Genomic DNA, 13590 nt, shown 5'->3' on the forward strand with positions numbered 1-13590 from the left:
AGGGCTGTCTCATTGTTCCCCACTCATTTCAGCCCATGGGTAACAATGAGACACTTTGATTTTTCTTCAATAAACTTTTCAAAATCGATGGAAATCTTTCAAAACATGAATTAAAAGTGATTTTTGGCATATTTATAGAGTTTAAACTTCATTAAACCAAAAATACAAAGTTATTTGGTATTAATATATGGATTTTACAAAATTGAAATACTTTTTAGTGTAACTTTTGTTATTAAAAGTTTCATGTTGGCAAAATTCAAACTTTCACATATTAAAAAAAAGAATTGAGAACATCTAGCTGTTGTTTTTTGCTTGAGCAATGTTTTTGTTTTAAATTCAAACATTTTTCATTTTTTTTATCATTTCTATATTGATGTTTTAAGAATCAATAATTAAACTTTAAACTGAAACTAGAAGACATAATCATAAAAAATACTTGGATTGTTGTACAGAATAATTCTTCTATTGATTTTCTTACAGTTCTTCAATTTTTTTTTGTTTAGAGGCATTTTATTCAAATTGTTTTTTTTAAATAAGTTTATGTCACCCCTCCCCCTTCAAAATTGGTCCGAAAAATCAGATGGCAAAATTTTTTTTTTCCAAATGGCTTCAAAATTTTAATGGAAATAGGAGTCAAGACAACTGAAAACAATCAAAAATGCATTGATAATCATATTTAGCATGTTTAGGCTGTATTGAAAATATTTTGAATTTTTATGGAATTCCAAAGCACAGCATCGCAAAACTTTTTTTTTGCGAAAAATAAAATTTTCCTCAATACTTAGATATTTTGGAAACTAATGATTGCAAAACAATTTTGCATTTTATTACACTTTTCTTCATTCAAATGTTGAAGCCATGGCTCGTAAATTAAATTTTTAATTTTTTTTTATTATTTTGCCCACCCTCCTCGATTTTGGATAGAGTTGAGGAACATAAACTTCGAAAAATATTTGCAACGGCCTAAATGAGAAAGCAAAAAATGATGTAGTTTTAAGACAACTTTTTAATAATAAATTTTGTCAGGAAAAAGCTTAAAAAAGTAAATTAATTATGGGTCATTCCAGGTCAACTGGGTACACTTTTGGACTCGACCTTCACCGATTTGGACCAAACTTGGAGGGAACGTTCATCTATCGATAGTTAACAGAAATTCCAAGTTTGGTGCTGATTTGACCATCCCTCTATTCTTGGCACCGCCAAACTTTTTTCAGTAAAATCGCTGTATCTCGGCAATAGTTCATTTTAGTTTGAGGTTTACATTGATTTTTATGTAAAATTGTCCGGGGAACACGATGGCGATAAAAAAATATAAAAAATTGGTCAAAACTGAATTTTAACACTTAAAACGTTATAATATAATATACGGAGGCTTTTAAGGGTTAAAATTTTATTTTTATCGAATTCCTTGGACAATTTTCTATAAAATGAAACCTCTAGAAAGTCTTTTGCTCAAATAGTTGCAAAGTTATGATTAAAAGATTTTTTTTTAGAAAATCGTCTAAAAAGTGGACGGTGCCAAAAATAGAGGGATGGTCCAATCAGCACCAAAATTGGGATTTCTGTTAACTATCGATAGATGGACGTTCCCTCCAAGTTTGGTCCAAATCGGTGAAGGTCGAGTCCAAAAGCGTACTCAGTTTAAAAGGAATGACCCTTATACAGATAACAAAGTTCGCTGCAAATATTTTTGGAATGTTGAAAAATGTCTCAAAATGAGTCAAGAAATCAGCAAACATTAAAAAAAAAAATCAATAGTTTTAAGAAATTCGAAGAATATATATTAGGGTGTTTCAGCCAAACAAAAAAGTTCTCAGAATCAAGCAAACCGAGGTTCTCCTAGTAGAGGATACCCATAGGGACTCTCATGCCAAATATCAGCCCATTTGGTTGAGAATTGGCCTGTCCCCAGCGGTTCAAAGTTTACATGTAAATTACTATGGGATTTTTATGCTTTTCGTTCAATCGTTCCTACAGGTCTTGGGACAACATGGATTCACTCGGAATAAAGACAGGTGTGTAGGGATGGTCCAATGAACACATTCCAGAAGGAATTAGGGTTGTCCATTCTGTCCCCAAGGTGCGCATTGGATCGACGTCCGGTGTCTCCAGAATCATCGATTCACCCTTCAAATGTACGCATTGTCCTTAGTGTGCTATGACGGTTAGGAGAAAATTACGACGCCCCATGTCAGACGGTGAACACGTGGCAGAGCATCTACTCGAGTTTTGGCTCAGAAACATTCTTTAAAGTATTAAAATTATAATTATTGATGTTCCTGGAAGAATTTCAACTATTCTAAATAAAGTAAAATGATGATTTTGTGTTAATAATGCAATCGATGCCTCTCCACGTGTTCACCGTCTCATATGGGGCGTCGTGGTTTCCACCTAGCCGTCATAGCATACTAAGGAAATGCGATGCTTTTGAAGGATGAATCGTTGGTTTTGGAGACACCGGACGTCGATCCAATGCGCACCTTGGGGACAGAATGGACAAGCCTAATTCCTTCTGGAATTTGTTCATTGGACCATTCCCTACACACCTGTCTTTATTCCGAGTGAATCCATGTTGTCCCCAGACCTGTAGGAACGATTGAACGAAAAGCACAAAAATCCCATAGTAATTTCCATGTAAACTTTAAACCGCTGGGGACAGGCCAATTCTCAACCAAATGGGCTGATATTTGGCATGAGAGTCCCTATGGGTATCCTCTACTAGGGGAACCTCGGTTTGCCTGATTCTGAGAACTTTTTTGTTTGGCTGAAACACCCTAATATATATAAGAGTGTTTTTTGTTTTGTAAAGATGATTTGAATTTAAATTTGGTTTAAATAATTTGCATGATCCCCTCGGGAACATACATAAACCACGTGGACACCACGTGTCTATCTTTTAACTAAACTCCAACATTAAACCATCTATTAAAACATTTTTAAAACCTTTTTCTAAAATAAAGAAAAATCACTTGCATCTTCAAAACAGGATGAATAATTTTAGAAAAAAAATCTTTTCTGTTGTGAATAATCTTTACCTTATCCAAATTAGTTTTTCTAACCAAACCTTTTAAAAAACATGATTATTTTTTATAGAGATCTTTATTTTGCATATAAATCATCACCCTAACGTTAAATATTGAGCACGTCGGAAGGATAAATAAATACACTTTCCCTGGCTCACAGTATATCCGTACTTCAAAGCCCGGAAAACAGCTCGCAACCCACCATCACCTCACTGAAAAACCAACTCCGATAGAAGAAGCCCCCCGTTTTCCTGGATATTTACAGTCACCGCGTCTTCAGCCAGGAGGACGGGAAAACAAGCGAAACCATCTCACTTTTCCTTTTCCACCGAAATGCCTTTATTGGCGAATAAAACTTTCACACCCGAGAGCTTTTTCCTCGTGGCGTTTGTTCCGGTTGGAGGTCCAGTGGGTGGTTTGGAGGATGGTCCAACCCGGAAGGTTCACGAGGTTTATTACCAAACACAAACGAACAAACGAACGAAGCGCAGAGAGGGTTACTTTTGCGTCTTGGGTTTCGGTTGAGCGGACCAGAGCAATACTGCTGCGAAAGGGTCTCTTGGCTTGGAGTAGGTATAGTCTGTCGGAACCGCGAGGACATTCGATACGGCGGAACCGGTGCAGCTTTTCACGCTCTCACACGGCTCTCAGTTTCTTCACCTTACGCGACTGCCTGACTGGCGGACTGACTGTTGTTATTACTGGTTGTTGGATGTTGGAGGAACTTGGAGCTGCGATTCACGTTTTCCTTCCTGGTGATCACTTTCCGGGAAGCTGTGCGGCTCGTGGCGTGGGTGGAACGATGAGAAATTTTGTCGATTTAATTGAATTACAATTTCAATTTGCATTTTGAATGAAAAGCAGATTATTTATGAAAATGGATTTATTATCAAGCTTTTTCTTACAGCTCTTCGATATTTAAATTTCTATATTAGATTGATTTATAAATGTTGAGTGCGTTTTACTTTTACTCAATACTTTTTATGCTCTCATATATCTATGATATTTCGTCGTATGGTCTTCCCTTACTAATTTAGTCATGGTTTTCGATAAGGCTTGGAATTGTTAGAACAGAAGGCTGGGTTTTCGTTACCAACCATGTCAGAATTAAAAATTATCTTATTTGAAAAAAAAAACTCTTGTTGAAATCAAATGCTTATTTATTGTAAATAAATAAAACACTTAAATATCAATCGAAGATGACATAAGATTTTAAAACAGGAAAATTGATGTTTTCTAAGTCTGACCCAAAAATCCACCATTTTCTAATGTCGATATCTCAGCAACTGATGGTCCGATTTTCAATGTTAAAATATGAAACGTTCGTAAAAAAATCAATCTTTTCGGAAACAAAACTTAAAAAAAAATAATTAAGAATAACATTTCAAAATGGCCAAACATTCAATATTATCACATCAACCAATGCAGCCCATTGTAAAATATCGCAGGAAAGTCTGCGTACTTAGGACGAAAGATAGCAATTTTGTCAACGCGGTGCAGCGCAGAATCACAGCATTTTCTCACTGAAACCGTGTGTGAAAATCGTGTAATAATCCACGTAAGAATTTTGCGTTCACAGCTCTAAATAGAAAATGACAGCAAACGGTCCAAATTTGTAAAATAATGGCTTTTTGCAATACCGTCTACTTACATTTCCTGTCATTCTCGAACGTCAAAACAGCTTTCTTTTCTCTACCAAAAATGACAGAATCAAATAGAAAAACTTTTCAAAACAAATGCTGAAAGTTGTACTTTTCAGCACTAAAAAGGGCGTTGAAAAGTTGAACTTTTCGACACTTATTTTGAAAAGCAATACTTTTCAACATTATTTTGATTTAAACTGTCGGTTGCCTAAATTCATGGACATACACTCAAACCCCGATGGTTTGACACCAACTGTTGTCAAACGAACGGGGTCACTTTTTAGTTTGACACCCCTTTTACACGGAGTTCACACACACTACCAAACGTTTGTTTTGATAGTGTTCGTGAGCGCCGTGTAAAAAGTGACAGTTCGTCACTTTTTAGTTTGACTTTGACCAACCAACGGGGTGCAAACTAAAAAAGTGTCAAACGAAAAAGTGACCAACCACCGGGGGTTGAGTGTATACAATTCCATTCAAATGGTGTTTTTCGGAATTGCAAAAAAAAAAAAATAAAAAATATGTATGGAACTCGTTGCAAAACTTGTTTTTTTTTGCACTCGTCATAAATAAATAAATAAATCGTGCTTGCTATTTCATTAGGACAAACAAACAAGAAAAAAAACAAATAAACAAGATTGTGTCCCTTTCACACCTTATGTAAACTGTCTTTGATTGAAAGGGATACACTATTGTTTACAAAAAGTTATGTGCCCTTTTGAAATATTAGGCTCCAAATGTACGACTCGTGCTGAAAAAACATCTTTTTTCAATTTGTTGCATAATAGTAGTTTATGCAAAAAGAAGATTTTTTCAGCACGTGTCGTACATTTATCCAACGAGGTTCACCGAGTTGGATAAATACGACAAGTGCTGAAAAAAATCAAGGTTCGCAACGAGTTCCATACAACATTTTTTTGCATTTCTGAAAAACACCCATTGAGTGAAATTATAAGTCGAATGTTCATGTATTTTGTCAATAAATCGTTTAAATCAAAAAATGTTGAAAAGTATTACTTCAGCATTTGTTTTGAAATGTGTTTCTATTTGATTCTGTTATTTTTAGTAGATAAAAATAGGCTGTTTCGTCACGCGAGAATGACACGAAAAGTAGGAAGTTTCAAGACGGAATTGCAAAAATACCATTTTCTGTCATTCTAGAGCACCGAAACGGCCTACTTTTCTCTACCAAAAATAACAGAATCGAACAATAATACCTTTCAATCCAGGGCTGAACAGTTCTAGATTACTTTTTCAAAACAACCAATGCGCCATGGGTTTCCTATGTAGATAGAACCTTTTGAAAAAGTAGACGAGAGTTCTACTTTTTAGCACTGAAATGGGTGCTGAAAAGTTGAACTTTTTAGCATTTGTGTCGAAAAGTAACATTAATCAACATTTTTTTGTTTTGGACGGGTAATTTACTTAACACGTGGATGTTTGACATAAATTTACATTCCAAAATCGTTTTTCGGAATCGCAAAAAATGTTGTAAGCAACTTGTTGCAAAACTTGATTTTTCCTGCTGAAAAAAACTGCTTTTTGCAACCTGTTGCATAAACTACTACAGTGGACTCTCTGGCTGTCGATCTTCTCGATATAAATATTGCTCCTGCTGTCAAAAATTTTGTCAGTCCCGTCAAATAGATTGCTTTGATTGTTCGTTTTATAATTTGATAACTCCCGCTCTCGACGGCCCCTTCAATGCCAAAAACGAGAGTCCTCTGTATTTTTATATACAGCCGTTTTCTACAAAAAATTGAAACCTTTTCTTTGTGCCTGACTTAAAGTAAATTAAATGGGTGATTCTGCCGTCGGCGTGCCTTTCGAGGATTAGTGCTATGCAAAGGATGATTTTTATTCGTTACTGTTTGGTGTCGAAAAAATAATTGCTGAAACAAGTTTTTTTTAAGATAAAATCATTTTTTTTGCAATGTTTTACATTTTAACACTCCGTTTCTGCAAAGTGGCGCTCTTTTCTACTTCCACGACTTCCCTTTGGCGTGGCGCGCTCGTGTTCTTGTTCCGTGCCCTGTTGGACATTTTTCCTCCCGCAGCAGCAGTTGTAGTGGGTATTCTGCTCCGACGCGTTAAACAACGTGAGTCCTCGGCCAATGCTCCTCCGGTTGATCTTTTCTTCCGCGATTCTTCGCACATTTTACTCTTTTCTCATTCTCTACAAAGAAACTCTGCAACCCCCGGCATCAAAACATAACACCCCCGTCGTCGTGGAGCAGTGGGGTTTTTTGAGAGAGCGAGAAGAAGAGAAAGGGTGAGAGAGAGGATGAATCCCACTGGGAGGGGTCGCAAGAGAGTGGATGAATGGGGCTGCTGGGAGCATGTTTTGGTTCGGTTTGTTTGTTTGTGTTTTCCCACATGAAAGCTTTAAACTGTATTGAACTTTTTTTTTATAAATAGAGGAAGTTGATACAATTTTGACAAAATATTAATATTTTGATAAATTGGACACATGACAAATTTTTTTTGCATGCTAAAATCCACAAAGTTCATGCTATTAATTTGTTTTGCTTTTTAATGGAAATATTATTTCAGAATGTTTAATACAACTGAGTTTTGATTTCGAGGATTCTTTATCCTGATGATGGTTGAAATTCATCCTTCCTTTGTATAACGCATTAGTTTATATTCCTAGAATCCTTAGAAGATGCTTCTAGTTGTTGGATGTATATTTGAAAGTGTTGTTGTGCATTGCTGATGTGGAAGATGTAATACAAAAGTGGAAAGTTTAGCATGATACATAAATAAACCACATCAATAAGGCATCCTAACAGCATGCTGCACCGTCTAGACCTCGCCAGGATGAACGACCTTCAACACGTGGTTTTTAAAGTTTGAGAACATATTTGTAAAGCTTAGCAAAAGCAAAAGCAAATCAACCCACATTCAATAAATCTTCAAAAAGCAAACACCAAAGAGCATCCCACGAGAGCTGCCAAAAATAGCATTCCAAAGCTCATCGGTAAACATAGACACATGACGTCACTTTTTAGTTGCTTCCGCGCGCGCCAATTGATGACGACTTGGCGACTTTTGCCGGTCCTTCATGTGGTTGAGGCCGGCTCTCACTCTCGCAGAGGGGTATTTCGTTTTTTTTTGTGCGGGTGTCTCTCCCAACTCGATGGTCCGCTCACACAAGTGTATTATGATAATCACGCCGTTGTCATTGTAGGACACAAGTCTGTCATTCATCGGTGGTGTTGTTGTCTTCTTTCTCTCGGCGAAGTGTAGAAGAAGGTCGGTTGTGTGCGTCGCAAAGAGTAATTTTTATGGTGTGGTGGGGTGGTTCTAGCTTTTTATTAAAAAAATTGTAGTCGATTCAAAGAAATTAAATTTAAAAAATCGTGTGTTTTTATTGCATTGCTAATTTGACCAACTCTCGCTGAAAATAATTATTAAAATTTTGAATTTGTGACTTACTAAAGATAAAACTGTGAAAATTTCACAACTTACAAGAAATTATATGGTAATATATTGCTTATAACTTGCACGCATTCATAATATTCTTTAAATAAACTGCAATTAGCTGAATCTGTCTTCTTTCAATAGTTTGTAAAACTCAGTTTACGAAATGTAAAGTTATCTTTGACGACTAATATCGCTGAGAGTGTATTTACACGGATATTTGTCGAGTATGATTTTCACAAGCTTTTGATCAGCAATTTAATCTCAACTCACAAAAAGATTTTGCCTTGGTCCATCCATAATTGTTTTATTGGGCAAATTTGTTTTCAAGGGATTTGAAACGAATCCTTTTGCAATGAACTTTTAACAAAGACAAACCCGTAAAACTGCCCAAATATTTATTTAAAAATCAAACAGGCAATGAGATGATGTGCTACATGCTAAATAAAACATTAACATAAAAAAGTAATTATAAATTATTGCTATCATCGAATTCCGTACAAATCTGTTAGGTTGTGGTGTTTCTAAAAGAGTTGTTGCTGTTTATTGGATTTTGATGACTTTAACCGAAATATGGTCATTTGATCTCATCATTTGATCATTTGATCCCAAGTTAAACTAAAAAAATGACAAACTGTCACTTTTACACGGAACACACACTAACTCGTTCAATTCTGCATGAATCATTTCGCCTCCTTTTTGAATAGAAATGATCGCTTGATGAGATCAAATGACCATATTTCGGTTAAAGTCATCAAAATCCAATAAACAGCAACAACTCTTTTAGAAACGGGATTGGGCCATTCGGCAGAAAATTATTCGGCAGAATGACATTCGGCGGAAAGCCGAACGGCAGAAAAACAATCGGCGGAATGGGCCATTCGGCAGAAAAGGTCATTCGGCAGAAAATACGTTTGGCAGAATAGCTTGTTCGGCAGAAAATCAATTGGCAGAATGTCATTAGGCGGAATGGTACAAATGGCAGAATAACTCGTTAGGCCGAATAAGTCGTTTGGCAGAATGTCGTTGAGCGGAATAGTACAAATGGCAGAATAACTCATTGGGCCGAATAAGACGTTCAGCAGAAAACCATTCAGCAGAAAGCTTTGTTTGGCAGGATCTCTTCTTAGTTGGAAACGTTCGAAAACAATACACAAAACAATAATGAATTAAAAATCTATTTGTTTAGACTCAAAATCAAAGTACAAAAAGATCACATTTTCGCGGTACTTTTGTACACCTTGCTGAGTCCGTCCATCGTTTGTCGTCCGTGCAACCGTACGACGTCAAAATTCAAAATATCAATATTTTTCGACATTGTTAAGCGGGTTTCTAGCGACGACGCACGGTTTTGTTATTCAGGACCATTGTGGTGTGCTGTAATTTCGGTTTTCAGGTCAATCATACAAAACAAATAACTTGTTCGAGCTTCAGCATTGTCTTGGCGTTTCTCTATTGCGTGATTTCTACTCGAAACTAGGTGTCCACAGGTTTGAAACGGTAAAGGTGAGAACAAGATTATTCGTTTGACGCAGTGGTGGACGCAGCACTTTGCGCCAGTTCGATTTTTCTGTGATCTGTCAGTTGAACAATCTACAGAGCATACTATGTTCAATGGTCGATGACAGGCAGGCTATGATGACAGCCGCAAAGTTCTGCGTCCATCACTGCGTCAAACGGATAATCTGGTTCTTAGCTTGAGGTGAAGCCGTTGATCATTTTCGAAGAAAATTGATCATCATCATTATAAAATACAAGCCTTACCCGACAAACTTCGTTCTGCTTTTTTCGTTTTTGACGTTTTTGCTTTTTGCTAATTCAGCCTCCTGTGATCAAAATTTGAGTTTACGTACATTTTTCCATACAATCTGCAGATGCTCCGGAATCGCTCCAAGAGTGGCCAAAGTGGAAATTTTTTAGCATCTAAACCTTCCTTGGGCTTACACCAACCTAACGCAACAAAAAGCACCTCGATCCGACACTCCGTATTGAACTGATTCGCGTTCGAACAAAACCGTCGAAATTTTTTTATATATACAGCAATTCCATTTGAAAAGAGCCTAAACCGAAAAAAAGGTTCTCCGATCGGGCTCAAAATTTTTCTGGGGGTTCCTTGGCCAAAATAATTAGACCCGTATTTTTTTGTTTGGCCATTAGGGTGACCTACATCGTGCTAGGGTGGTTCGAAAAATTGCAATTTTCGTCATTTTTCGCAAAAACCACTTTTTTCGAAAAATCATATCTCCGCGCCATTTCATCCGATTTTAGCTGTCTTAGACGCAAAAGAAAGGTGATGAGTTTGGCTATTTGAGAAAAACAGTAAGAAGTTCCAAAAATCTAGCTTAACTATGAAAAAGTCGTATGAAAACTTAAAATGGCGTTTTGACCGTGTATGGACCAAAGAGCCTATGTCTGAAAATATTTTTATCGGATTCCTCGGAAAATTTCACATAACATATCAAAAAATTGGCGATGTCGAACCGTACGTTTCCAAGATATGATTTTTTGAAAATAAAAACTACGTTTTTTGACGCACCGCGCGCAAAAACAGGAAAATGACGAAATTGGCAAAAAATCAACTTTTTTCACTAAAACTGCGATAACTTAAAAATTTCAGCGATGACCTATACATGTCTGGGTACCAAAAGTTGCGTCTTTCAATAACGTGTTGGAGGAATTTTGTCAAAATAATGAAAGCGACGCAAAATTTATATCTTTGAACGAAAAATCATGACAATGATGGAAGTCTTCACGTTAAGATAATCCAAACCTCTCTTTACAATTATTTATCGCTGTCGTGCTGTTTTGTCGTACGTCGTATTTGACGTTCCGAGAAAAACGAGTTTTAAAGTTTGATCTTGAATAAACAAAAACGAGAGCACGCAATGTAAACAATAACAATTACGTTATGTTTAGTTGACCATTCTGTACATTGCCCCGAAGTTTGGCTGAATTTGGTTGCCGGAGTCCCGAAATATAATTGAAAAGGTTTACGGTAGTCGAGCTCGTATCTGTGTCAAACGCTTTCTGACCTGAAATCCCTTTGGCCAATTGGGTCCTAAAATGAAGTTTAAATTTGTGATATTATTGGTCATAACGATAAAGCTTATTTTTCTGAGTACAACGACCGCAAAGGATTTAAAATGGATTTTTAATTCAATTTAAAAAAAACCCTTGAAAATGATATAATACATAAAAAAAAATTCCGTTTTACTTGCTACTGGGACTGATAAGCCGAGAACTAAATTTGAGAATTGATCCACCAGTTAAAAAATTAACTTCACGGTCCTTCTTGACAGGAAAGGTCCTACTTGACAGCCCGTTCCAAGGGGACCATACTTGAGCCATCGAAAAAATGTTGTCTTGTCAATATTTTTTTGCATTAAAATGAAAAAAAAGTGATCACACATGGTTTTTTATCGTGTTTTTTACAGTTGTTCATAAAAATTTACATAGGGCTTTAGTACCCGATTGTCGCACTTACATCAAATTTCAGGCTGTGTCAAGATAGCACGACAAGTTTGAAACTTCTTTCATATGGAAAATGACAAAAATGCACGAAGTTTTTTTTTTGGTTTTTGTGGAATATCTCAGTATTTAAAACGAATTTTGGGGGTCTGTTTCTATAATGGTACGTTCGTTTGAGGGCTAGTTTCGCACTCAGAGCTGTCAAAGTGTTTGTTTGAAGAAACTCGCGCTAGTGCCGCAAGAGTTTCACCGCCATCTTGGAACTGAAACTCTAGTGCTTTTCAATATATTTTTCAGTTTCATGCGAGTTCCACGCACACTGACAAATGACGTTCGATTGAACCAAAACTGGCACCGACGAGTGCGTCACTCAGTGCCGCACCGGCTCTTTAAACGAACGTACCATATGTTTACAATAAACTAGCGCTCCTATTCCGTGTACGTATCGGTTGTTGCGTTTGACACGGAATACGTAATCGATTCGAATTGAATTCCGTTTCAGAATTCCGATTGATTGACTGGGAATAATTTTCACTTGTACTGCACAAAATTTCACAATTCTAATGATAATGGCAAACACGACAATGTAGGTTAGGGTAGAGTAGTCATCAATGAGACACGGGGAACAATGATAAAATGGCTCTCACAAGTAGTAGTTTCAACCAAACAGGCTCATATTTTGGGGAAAGGTGTGTCTACACGATACACGTCTGCCATAATAGTGGCTTTGGTTATGGAAGCTCCTTGAAAAGTTATTCATTAATGTTTGATTCTGGGGTGTAAAAGTAAATTATGGACAAAAATTAGTTTTTCGCTCATAGGCAGCCGTAAACACCAAAACTAACATTTCTCCAGATTTTTTTTTGACGTTTCATAGGGAATGAGTTGGGCTACAATGTCCTTTCATTTGGTTTGGCCAAAATTAAGAATATACCCAGAATCCAGGGCTACCTTATTGTTTCTCACTCTTTTCAGCCCAATGTAACAATGAGACACTTTGATTTTTCTTCTTTTCAAAATCTATGTAACTAGGGCGATAAAAATCATGGATTTAGCTCAATACTGTTCATTGGTGAAAATCTACTCTTCAATCTGAACAAGAATAGCCGTTTTAGATAGCTTGAAAGATTAGTTTTTGCTCTTTCTTGTGCTTTGGTTTTTAAGTGTATCAAAATTTTTAATCCAGTGTAATTCAAATTAAATAAGTCTCTTATAAATACATACACTCAAACCCCGATGGTTTGACACCAACTGGTGTCAAACGAACGGGGTCACTTTTTAGTTTGACACCCCTTTTACACGGAGTTCACATACACTACCAAACGTTTGTTTTGATAGTGTACGTGAGCGCCGTGTAAAAAGTGACAGTTCGTCACTTTTTAGTTTGACTTTGACCAACCAACGGGGTACAAACTAAAAAAGTGTCAAACGAAAAAGTGACCAACCACCGGGGGTTGAGTGTATTTTTATTTTTTATATGACATGACCAGAAAAGCTTCAACATTTTTTTAAAATGTCTAAAACAACAAATAAAAAAACAGCAAATAAAATCATAACAAACAATATATTACAAATTATCTTAATGTCCCTACCGCCAACTGGAGAAAATCTGAAGTACAAACCGAATAAGTACACGAGATTTTAGAGCAATTAATTTGGAGATCGGTGTACTAATTGTTTTGTTCTGTTTCTGTTTTAACCGAAATCAATCAGAAAAATCAAAACATTATGCAAAAAATAAACTAAAACAGCTGTTCTGATTCGATACATTCGTCTTTGTTGCCAAAGATGTTTCATAAAAAAATATTTAAAATTACTTTTTTTCAATTTAAATTCATGAATATAAAAGTGAAACGAAAATATTTCAAGCGCTAGGCAATTTACGGCAATTTACGGATCTAACAATTATTCTCTATAAGTAAAATTATGCTTAATATTTTATTTTTATTTTTTAATCGTTGTTCATCTATTCCACAACAAAATCTGAATTTCCAGACCAAAATTTGATATTTTTACCGATTTCGGGGATTCCC

This window comes from Culex quinquefasciatus, chromosome 2 (genome assembly GCF_015732765.1).
Source record: "Culex quinquefasciatus strain JHB chromosome 2, VPISU_Cqui_1.0_pri_paternal, whole genome shotgun sequence".
In the NCBI taxonomy this organism is placed as follows: domain Eukaryota; kingdom Metazoa; phylum Arthropoda; class Insecta; order Diptera; family Culicidae; genus Culex; species Culex quinquefasciatus.